The sequence below is a fragment of the Fundulus heteroclitus genome, chromosome 4 (assembly GCF_011125445.2).
Source record: "Fundulus heteroclitus isolate FHET01 chromosome 4, MU-UCD_Fhet_4.1, whole genome shotgun sequence".
Classification (NCBI taxonomy): Eukaryota; Metazoa; Chordata; class Actinopteri; order Cyprinodontiformes; family Fundulidae; genus Fundulus; species Fundulus heteroclitus.
Window position 1 is genome coordinate 31,952,693 of NC_046364.1, and position 12,218 is coordinate 31,964,910.

General features: G+C 39.4%; 1 protein-coding gene across 1 annotated transcript in view; it reads left to right on the plus strand.

Annotated features, from left to right (window-relative positions):
* Positions 1 to 12,218, plus strand: part of LOC105919706 (CUB and sushi domain-containing protein 1) — a 201,299-nt gene that overhangs the window by 85,929 nt on the left and 103,152 nt on the right. The window lies entirely within an intron of this gene.

The following is a 12,218-nucleotide window of genomic DNA, read 5'->3' on the forward strand; positions in this document are numbered from 1 at the left end:
ATGACTGTTCTGCGATACTAAAATTCTGAAATAAATGTATGTTAATATTAATACATATATATATATATATATATATATATATATATATATATATATATATATATATATATATATATATATATGTATATAATGTTGATAATAAGACATTTAATTGAAAGTGCCTCTCAGAACACTGTACAAATCCAACAGTATATCAACAATAAATAATGATAGAAACAACACACATTGAAACGTTTCAATGAACAGGCAATCACAGTGAGTAGACATTCTTAAACAGATGTGTTATTAGTTTAGACTTGAAGTGAGAAAAAGTGTCAACTCTGCGGATGTCCGGAGGGAGAGAGTTCAAGGGTTTGGGAGCAGAGCAGGGGAAAGCTGTGCTCCCCATGGTCCTGAGGCAGGCAGGAGGAACAGTAAGGTATGGGAGTAAAGATGTGAAGGAGATCAGAAAGGAAAGGTAGGGGGAGCGAGGTTATGGATGCCCTTCAATGTGTATAGAAAGATTTTGAATTCTGTTCTGAGTCTAACTGGGAGCTAGTTTTATTGAACATCATTGAAGATGTGGCACTCAGTTTAAAGTAATCGGTGTACAGCTTGTAAAACTGTGTTAATTTGCTGCATCTCAAAATGACTCAACACAGCCCTTTTCTAAACCACTTGCAGCAAACATTACACAAGTGTGTCTTTCCTTCAGTCAAGCTTGGTGGTGAGAGCATCATGGTTTTGGGCTGCATGAGCATTTCCGGCTGTGGGGAGCTACAGTTCATTGAGGGAAAAATGGATGCCAAAATGTACTGTGACATGTTGAAGAGGAACATAATCCTCTCCCTGAAACTGGGCCACAGGGCAGTATTCCAACTTGATAATGACCTTAAACACACCTCCAAGACAACCGCTGCCTTGCTATGGAATCTAAGGTTAAAGAGGCTGGACTGGAAAGGCATGTCTCCAGACCTACAGACCCAAACCCTATTTGGCAGGGATCTTAAATTCCAGTGCTTGTGTTCTAGTGTCCTGCAAATTTTAGATGTGTTCCTACTATGATCAGTGTTGAAACACTGATCATGGTAGCACAGGAGCATGCATTGAGCACCAGAGCAATAGAGGCCCACATCCATCATACCAGGCAAGAAGATCCCAGGTAAAAACTATGTAAAGAGGCCCCTGAAACCATCCAGCATCTCACAGCAGGGTGTAAGACACTAGCAGGGAAGAAGTAAATGATACGCCATAACCAAGTGGCTGGTATAGTGTACAGAAACATCTGTTCAGAAACTGGATACCCCTAGGTCAAAATGGAAGTCACCTCCCAAGGTCGTGGAGAATGGCATAGCTAAGATCTCAAGATGCAAACAGACAAAATGGTAATGGGCAACCAACCAGACATTGATAACCAACAGAAGACAGCCATAGGTGTGAATGGTTGTTTGTCCTGTTTGTCTCTCTGTGTTGCCCTGCGACAGACTGGCGACCTGTCCAGGGTGTACCCCGCCTCTCACCCAGTGAACGCTGGAGTGGCCCATCAACCCCGCGACCCCATGAGGATTAATCGGTTTTGTAACATGGATGGATGGATGGATTATATATATATTATATGTATATATATATATATATATATTAGTATATATATATATACTATCTATACTATTATATCTCTATATCTTACTGTGTGTGTGTATGTATGATTGCATACTTTATAACAGGAGCTATGTGTCTATTTGCAGCCGTCCTTGTTGCCACAATGTTTGACTGTGTACATTTTGAGTGCAATTTTCAGTTCACAGTAGGAACCTCGTTATTCCACTTTTCCACCTACATCTACATTTTCAATTTTTCAGCAGTGGTAAATTACACGTCATTCTCAATACTTACATGATTACTAAGGAACTCAATTTAGATAGCAGTGTCATGCCAATTTAGGATGACTGATTGTTGAAACTTGTCGAAATCAATCTGAGACTTATTGGTCCACTGTTGCCATCCCATCTGTGTGCGAGTTTGTGTTATCAGAGCTGGTCAGGTCTTGGAGGCTAAGCTGTCTATTTGATTGGCAGCTCAAGGAGGCAATAAAGTGACACCTGCCAAGGTGCCATTAAAGCTGTGTATTTGTGCGTGTGTGTGTGTGTTTGTGTGTGAGAACTGCAATACAGAGACCTCCTCAAATACCTTGTAGGTATAAATTCCAAACAAGCAAGGTAGAAGACCTTTTAAAATGCACACATACAGCTGCTTATTTATAGCTAGTGATCATTTCAGAACTCTCCTATGAAGGCTCTGTTTAATAATGTCTGAGTAGTAAAGGGTGTTGGAAGTGGGAGAGGGAGGGAATAAAGATCGAGTAATTGCACTCTGAAATGCAATTTTAGAACGGCAAGGGGTAACAGTAGAAGAAGAAAAATATCCTACCTAGTCATTATATCTCATCTGGTCTTTTATTTTTTATTTTGTGTTTTTTGCAATGGAAATTCTGCCACATTTCACATCTAGATGTGATTGAATTACAAAATAAATAAAGGATTTGGAATTTTTTCTCATACACTGTAAAGGTATTCGGGTTAAGGTACAATAATCCTTTAAAAATTAAACAAGTTTCAATTTAAGTAAAGTCTGAAATTTTTACAATTGGACATTTCTTCTGCTTTATATGATATTTTTTTATGAAAAGAACATCACAAAGTACATAAGAGCACACTCACAATCAGTCTCTATTTCCACTTTAAGATTGCAAGTGGTAAACAGAGTATTATATTTTTCAATTCTTTTCTTGTGGTATTGTGGTTACCATGAAATAAAAGGGTTGTCAGCAATATATTATTTTAGAAATTAGACACATTAGATTAAGCAGATAGATTAAATCTGATGTTGTCATGCAAGAAATAGTTTTAGAGTCATGTAAAGACCAGATCATTCACACAATAAGCCTTGTAAAGTATTAGTTTTTTGGACTATCACTGTATGCAAACTAGTTGATGCAACTGTTACATTAAATAAAACAGAACAGCTCAGCACTCCAGAAAAACAAAGTAAAATAAGTTTGGGGTCACACTACATATACAAAACAATTAAATTATGATGATACCTAATGTAGAAACACATAATGAAATATAAAACAAGGCTTTGCATATGTTTGTATATGACAAAATAGTTTCTTTTTGTATATTTAGTTTAGATTCATCACATTAATTCATCACACTTCATATGAAGTAGTGATGGTCACCACGGTTCTCATGGGTGTACTAAATCACTAGAATCAGTAAATTAAAATGATTTGTTAAAATCTTTCATTTACTGAATCATTAAGTTCATGTAATTACATTTCCTTTTCATTACAGTTATCTTAGGTGATTATCGGGGTTTAGATCACATTTAGTGTGCAATTCATAGAGATTTAACTGCATTATCTGTTCCTCAATTTAAAATGGGCAATAAACATGGCTTTTGTGACACTAAGTGTGCTATTTATAGAACTTTGACTGCCTATTTGGTTTCTTTACAGTAAAAACAAGTAGTAAAGATCAGACTTTTCAGGCTCTCACCTTACCTTATTTTGAAGCTCTAACAGCCGGAGGAAAGGGAAAAAAAATTGTCTCTTAATAGAACTTTTGGATAAAAAAAAATGTCACTGCCTGCTTCATTTAGGCCATGAACAAAGCATTACAGTACTTGCATGCAAGAGAGGAGACTAATCTACAGCAAGTCACAGGGCACTGGCATATTTCAAATCAATGCCGGTCCTCCCAGAAGTTCGTCCCGAATGTTTCAGATATTTTGGCTATGTGTGATGCATTGCTCATTGGAAAAAGGCAAAAACACATATCTAAATACGACTTTTGGATTAGAATTCGATCATACTATAATTCCAGATTACATCAGAAAAAAAATGCATTACATAAATCACTATATCTTATATCCTAAATCACATCTGTTCGTCCATCTTTGTTCTTGGTGTGGTGTGAGAGTCAGTGACACAGCGGCACTTTGAGTACGATTCGCGTACCGCATGAATCAGGGTGGTTCCTTCATTCATACTGTACAGGCTTCACAGCCTGAGTGATGTTCATGCTGAACGAATCGACAGCTAAGCAGTACACAGTACTGATCACAAATCAGCTGACTAGGTGTGTCCAGTAGATTCACGAATCTTGACTCAGCGGCAGCACGAGCGAAACACCACTGATTCAGTACAGGAGTGAGTGACTCAGCGCTGAGTGGTTCGGTGTACCGCTGCTTTGCTTAGTATTACACTATGAATCACAAATCAGCAGCAGTACTAGATGTGTCCAGTAGGTTTGTGAATCTTAACTAGGCGAAAGACAAGAGTGCAGTGTGCAGTATAGCACAAACGAAACACTATTGATTCAGTACAGGAGTGAGTGACTCAGCGCTGAGTGATTCGGTGTACCGCTGCTTTGCTCAGTATTACACTATGAATCACGAATCAGCAGTAGTACTAGATGTGTCCAGCAGGTTTGTGAATCTGTACATTTTTAGACTAATGAAATATTAACTTAAATGCCCCCAAAATAAAATAGACTTTATTGATGTTTAGTGCAAAATATAAAATCGACAACAAGAAATGCTAACATTTAATGTTCTGTGACTTACATTAAAAATCTAAAAAGGAAAAAATAAATTTAAATATCAAATAAAATATATGGTGCCTGCGCGCACACATACACACACACACACACACACGCACCTCTGTATTCAAATGTGTTGTGTCTGTGAAGATAAGGGGGACTGGGGGCGACAGGCGTGTGTGTGTGTGTCTTCATGTAGCTTTACTTGTGAGTGTTAGCTTGGAGAAACAAATGCCCTTTCCTTGTGGCATAGCACCGGAAACGGTGGAATGAATCAGCCAGGGCAGTCACTGCTTCATTCAAATTCACGAGTGCGACAGAACACCGAAGTTCCAGTGCCGAACAGGACGTGCGCTGACCTCCTCCTCAACTGTACTGAGAAGTGTACAAATAAGTTAATGAAATGATTTGGTTCAGTTTGTTCACTGAAATGTGTCGTTCTTTTGAATGAATCATTCACAAACAACACAACACTAATATGGAGTCACATTGTGACGATGTCCAAATACCTATGATATTGGAAACTAGTTAGAAAATTGTTGCCACCATTTTAACAGCAAATCATTAGTTTTAAGAATGATTACCTTTCTGGTATGCAAAGGATACAGCAGGAAAATGTAGGCACATTGATTTTAGATCTAATATGGAACTACTAAAAGGTTTGTCCGTGTAGGAAAAGAGTACCACATACTCACTTCAAGACTCAAAAGTCAAACACAGTCACCTTATTATACTATTTTATCTGAAACTAATCCCTAATCCTCATGGAAAAAGATCTGTGACAAATTAGATTTTTTTCTTATTACTTCTACTCAGATGCTTTAGTAATGAGAAAGTCTATAAGATAGTTCACAAAGTCAAAGCTAGAAAATGTAGCCAAGTCCTTTTGTACAGAGCAATTTTGCTCCTCTACTCCTGTGACTCTATTTGCACTTTGAATTTTCTCAACACATAGGGAAGTTTCTCGGCCTCTGTCTGTCTCTCTATCTGTGGGCAGCTCTCGGGACTTTTAGACCAAACTCATTAGATGGGGTGAGACCTCTTTAAATAATACATTGCCACTTACACTCCCTCCACATTCGTTCTTCCTCCTTTTAATCCTCCTCTCAACGTGTACCTCTTCCTCCTCCTTCTCTTTCCTTCCTTCAACAACTACTGCCGCTCATTTTACTTTCCTCCCACCATCTATGCCTGTCTCTGTTTTACTCTGTATTTTCCTTTCACCTTTTCTCTCAAGCTTCCTCACCCCTTCTTGCTTTGACTCTCTCACACACACGAACACACACACACAAAAACACACACACACACAGACTTGCACGCACACACTTATAAACACCTCCCAATTCAAACCGATCTTTTATTGGTTTCCATGGTAACTAAGAGCTGGTGCGAGAAAGAAGGAATTCTCTGTGACTGTTGATAGGGGTGTGTGTGTGTGTAAGTCTGTGTATATGTGTGTTTGTGTGTTTCTGTGTGTTGATGCGTGTGTGGCTCCATGCAAGAAAGGAGGAGAGATGTAGAGAAAGAGATAAAGTAAGACACTATTATAGAGTGCCGCCTAGAGGCAATAAGCACACACACACACACACACACAAACACACACTCTGAGCTGCACACATACACTTAGACACAAATCAAGATGCTCCACTCATCTGTTTGAAAAGCAAAAACCTGAATCCTCTAAGAATTTATTATAGATTTGTTTAAAAGTCTTATCAGATAGAATTTCTTTACTGATAGTGCACAAATCAGTGAATATTTATTGTCCAAAGTGATTCAACTATTCAACTTTTAAGGTTGAAAAAAGTAATTTGCTTTGGTGATGATATTACCTTCATAATTTTGGAGCTATATACATTCCTATATAAAAAAAATCCTATAAATAAAATATAGAGGGTAATCATCTCCATTATCATTGATACACATCTGACTGACAGCTTACATTAACAGTTTTGGGAGTGCGAACGCAATTCTAAACTCCAAACAACCAGTGAAAGTGCCACCTATTTATTAGCATTCTATAATAACTGTGTGCTTTAAAAATGTATTCCTAACCATCATTAATGAAAAAAAAATAGGAATTGATCAATAGCCTACAGGATATAAAGTTAGTTAGCCACAGATGAAATTCAAAGAAAGGCCACGGTTTAGGGGGGTGGGGGTGAAGACGTCTGGGGGGGGGGGGGGGGGGGGGGGGGGGGGGGGGGGGCTTATGTTGTGTGAGCCTCGGTTCGGACGGCTCCATTCACCCCCTCTCGCATTTAGACATTGAGGGTTCTGGGTAGTTGCTTGGAGGGGGGCGCTGGCACCAGCTTCCTTCCAGAGGGGGGGTGGGCTGTGCCGTGCACCCCCTTCGGTGCTCCCAGTTTTAAACACCCTTGAGAACAACATGCAACAACACAACATCTGAGCGGGCGTAGGGAGAATCGGGGGTCTTTTGCACACCCCCGATCTCCGATTGCAGCACGGAGTCTGGGGCCTGCGGGCCACTGGGTACGGGGTCTTGGCGGGGGGCTGCTGTGGGTAGCCGGCGGCTTGCCGGGTCTGGGGCTGACGCCATTGCTTTCCCCCGAAAGGGGTGGGGGCAGGGGTGGGCAGGGTAAGGTCGAGGAGGGAGGGGGTATTTAGTGGGTGAGGGGGATTCTGGTCGGGTGGCCTGTATGGGTCGTGTTGGCCCCCCCCTTTTTGGGGGGCCTGGTCCGGGGGCGTCTGGTCCGGGGGTAGGGCCGGGGGTCGGGCACATGCAGTCGTATAGTTGAATTGTGGTGACTTGTGAAAGCAAAATCTGTCAAGCTCTATTTGGCATTAAGACATCGATTCTTATTGCCACATTGCTAGACAGGATACTAAAAAAAAAAAAAAAAAAAAAAAAAGAAAGGTTTAGTGCTATAAGTTTGATTGGGAACCACTGATCTAAAGCCCTCCTGATTCTGACAACTGATATTCAGTTGAACTGAAAATAAATGTATTACATTTTAAATGTTTTGGTATATATCAAACATTGATTGCATTGGATCAAATAGCAACTGAACATGACATTTGTCATGAAGTCTTGGATTTTCTGTTTTTGTTATTGTATTAAGATCAAATTCAACAGGTGCTAATTTGCCAAATGACAAGTCTGAATGACTACTCTGTTCTTTGAAATTGCTCTTTTCACTGGAGTCACATTGGGTAATGATACTTTTGTGTGCTTAACAATTATACTGTACATTTTGTAAAAACTCATGTGTCATTGACACACATGGTCTGTTTTTTTTTCTCATAATTTTTCTGAAATTCAGGTGCTCTGAAAAGTTTTTTATATATTAAAAAAAAAACACTTCCGACCCAAGTAAATCACTTCCAAAACCTTAGCACTTTGAGCAATGTCAAGTGTGTCCTGTGTGAAGATCTGCTGCCATGAGACTGAACTGGATAAATATTACACTTGCATGTAAAACAGAAGTTCATGACACTTGACAAACATGTCAACAATTATTACACTTTAAATATTCCTTTGTGATAAAAAAAAATTGCACACACTGATATTGAGATGACAACATATTCACCATATATTGTGCAGTATTTTTTGCGAACCATTAAATTCTCTTTACTATGAGAGCCATCCAAAGTGTGTATTACTATGTGTCTATTAAACTAGAATTTTAGAAAATTAAGATTTGTTTTACCCCTTAGTAGTTTGGAATTACCTCTACAGGAACTTTGGTTTCCTCCCCTAGTCCAAAGACGTTGTACTCTCCAAATTGCCCTTAGGTGTGAGTGTGTGCAAGCATTGTTGTTAGTCGTGTATATTACCCGGTGATAGACTGGCAACCTTTCCTGGATGTCCCCTTCTCATGCCTAATAACCGCTGCAGATAGTTAAACATCCATGTTAATCCACATACTGGTTCGCAAGTCTCCACTGCCACTGAGGCATTAATTAACACAAATTATTTTAGAGATGGACCAAAGACCAGCAACAAGCTCTTCTCAGGCCCTATCAAAGATGGGATGTGAGAAGATTCCACACAAGAGTAAAAAAAAAATAGATAAATCTCTAGTACCATGAAAAGGGCAAAATTGTACTCAGATTGGCGAAGGGACAAAACCAGTCAGTTGGTGCTCCATTCTGCCCTAAGAATGAAAAGGGACCAGCGGTTTGCCCTCTTTTTGCTAAAAAGATAAGATGTTGTGACAGAGATCTTTTACTTCTGACTAGATTTGTTTCTGCTGCATTGGGAGCGCGCATTAAGCAGAAATGGTGAATCCTTTTTTTTTTTGAATCCAGTCAAGTCCACCCCATTTCCAACCAACTACTTGTTAACTCTTGATAGCAATCCATGGCGTTTGTGTGCTGGTCACATGTCTTTTTTCTGTGTTATTGGCAACTTGGGGGAGTCATGATTCCATTTCCACTTCAGTGTCGCTATGAAGCTTAGACCTGCCTGCAGTCATAGCGGAGTTTGCAGCCAGGATGAGGCTGCTGTCTGTGAGACTGACTGCAGAAGTGGAAAGGCGATCACGGCTCCCTCACGTAACTAAATAACTAATGGTGCTTTCACGGTGAAGTTGCCAATAACACAGACAATAGACGAGAAGTTGCTCTTTTGAAAATGAATAAATTGGTGGAGCAGAGGTCTGAAAAGTCATTGACAACAGCGCTGTTATGACAGAGAGCGTCAGCCTCCTCAGAGAATGGCAAGAGGGGTGTGTGTCTGTCTTTTCCATCTCGCAACTGCAATCTGTCTGGCAGAGACCCGAGTGAGCCAGCACATGAAGGCATGGATTCTTTTTTTAACAAGATCAACCCGTACCTTTGAGATCGCTGAGTGGACTGGCCAGGCCACGCCTTCCGTTATTGACCAACTAAAAGGGTAGTTATGCCCCCCCCTACCAAAAAAATTACCATTGACTCAATATGAAGCATTTCTATATCACATTATATAACAAAATAACAAAATAATATTTCTAAATTTCTTACCTCAAAAGACATTAAGCATTTCCCATGCGTGTGCACAACACTGGTGTTATTTCAACTTGTCACCAGAGGGGGCAGGCGTCACAAAATTTCCTGGAACTTTGGCAGTTTGGCTTCTGGGTGCAATATACTACATTTGCTTTTGCATTGTGATGTCTCAGTTTGTGCTTTCTTTATTTAGGTGCACAAGTAAAATAATCCAAAGTTACTGGGGTTGCTATGCATGGAAAACATAAAGTCATAAATACATTTCAATGCAATCACAGCATGAATAAATTAGGTAAGTAAAAGTAAGTATTAAGTAAAAAAAAATCGATTATACTGTCAGCATTATCTTAAAACTCTCTTTGGCTGCTTCTAAAGTATTTAGGAGGAAATGAAGCAGCCAGGGATGCTAATCAAAAACATTGGATAAACTGAACCTCAGGAGGTGCCACAACACCTTTAAAAGTAGGTGTTTTGGCCATTTACTAGAGCAAACATGTGCATGTTAACACAATGCCAAACAATTGTCACTATCAGTGATTCTGTCAGTGGTGTCCATGAACATGGTTGTTTGGGTTAGGATTCTCACAGTCTCATCTTTGGTTTGCAGATGAAAGGGTTCTGTTGTTGCCTGCAGGCCATGACCTTCAGCATGCACTGGAGACGTTTTGGAATGTGAGATATGATAGGAATCTGCTACTCTAAATCTGAGACTACAAAGTTCCCAAGAAAAAGAAAAGGAAAAAAGAAAACAAAGAAATTTCTCCCCAAGATTAGGGATCAGTTTTTGCATCAGTTTTTGGAATTTAAACAACATGGTTGTTTATGAGTGATTGTAGGATGAGTGACAGATGCATATATGGATTGGAGGCTCATCTGCCATACTGTGGGTATTGCTTTCAGGGTGATTGAATTGCTGAGTTTAAAAGCAAAGTTCCCAATTTACTGTATGAAGTGAGCTTCCTTTGTAGGGTGGCTGAGCTCAGCCAAAAGAGATAGGGTTAGGAGATCAGAAACCCTGGAGCACTAGACCCCATGTGTTTGAGCAGTTGAGTATCAAAAAGGAGTCAGTGTAGGTATTTCAAAACTCTCATGAGTATACCCCTGGGCAACTTTCTTTAGACGTCCCTCTGCAATGACATCCAGAACATGTCAGAGGGACATTATTTACATTCTGACTTGGCATACCCTATGACCTGGAGAGTTTATTCGGGAAAGGGATGACTGGGCTTTTCTCCTGGACCTTTTACCCCTCCAACCCAATCTTGAATAAGCAGAAAACAATGGATGGATACATGGTCTTAGGTGTAGCAAGTTGCATCTGCATTAACTGCCAGACTTCCATAATAATGCTATTTGGACAAATGAGATCAAAGCAGAGATGTTAAACATTAATTCACAATAGAGTGTTTGGACTGAGCTACTAAACAAGGACTCCTTGAAGTGATATTAAGTTTATTATGGACTCCTTCGTATAAATTAATATTCTCGAGAAAAATCTTGGATTATTAATTCTAAAGATTGCTTTTCGTAAACTAATTTTGTAATAACAATTTAATGCACACAGCAAATCTACAGATGTTGCACTGTCCCAGTCAAAATCCAGACTTCAACCCAGTTCTGTGATGTGAAGTTGAGAACATTGTATATAATGGCTGCAAACCTCAACAAACTGCAACTGCATAGTAAAGAAAATTTCATCATAATACGTCCACAGTGATGACTGAAATTAAGTCATTCTGTTATTACTCTTAAAGTTGGTTCTACAAACTATTACATTATGGGATCTAGTCAATTCGACCAATGACAGCATGTCAATATGTTTAATTTTTAAAATGAATAGTTTGTGTTGTGCATACGTTCCACTTACAGCTTATTCACAAATTTTAGGTCTAGCGTCTCTAGGCTAATATTAATTCATCATCAATTTTGTGATTATAATATGTAAAAGGTTGTTTCTTGATTTTAAATTTGGACAATTAGAAATATTTTTGAGCTTTTTGTCAAATCAGTTTATTTATACAGCACCAGTTTACACACATGCCATCTCAAGGCACTTTACAGAGTGAATTCAATCAAATCATCCAAACAGATTGGTTAAAAAGCTTTTTCCTGGATGCTACAATGGACAATCACTTGCATTGTGTTTTTGACTTTGCAGCAATTCCTCATACTGAGCATGCATGTAGCAACAGTGGAGAGGAAAACTCCCCTTTAATAGTAAGAAACCCCAAGCATAACCAGGCTTAAAAGAGCAAAAAGAGCCCGGAAGCACTGATGTACTTTACTCAAGAAGTACTTTCTATGTGTGAGAAAAGTAAAAGGTTGAATGCAATACTGGCTCCTTAAGTGGCTTCATCTAGGAGAGAGACACAGCAAGACAGGTAAATCAGAACCAGCATTCAAGTCAAGTGTATCATCTACTTCTCCACACATTTGTGTTTGGGAAATAGAACAAACAATGTGATACATTGGCAGTGAGTAAGGAGGACTACAGAAGGTAGGACCACAGAAGTCTTGTATGTGTGTGGATCAAAGTGTACAGATGAGCGAGAGACTGGCTTGCATGCCTTTTTGCATTTATTTCTGTGTGTTTGAAGGAGAGAGTGTGAGTGATCAAAGCATGTGGATGAAGGCTTCTGATAAGGCTGACACCCAACCCTAGAGCAGCACCACCAGGGAATTGTGGGT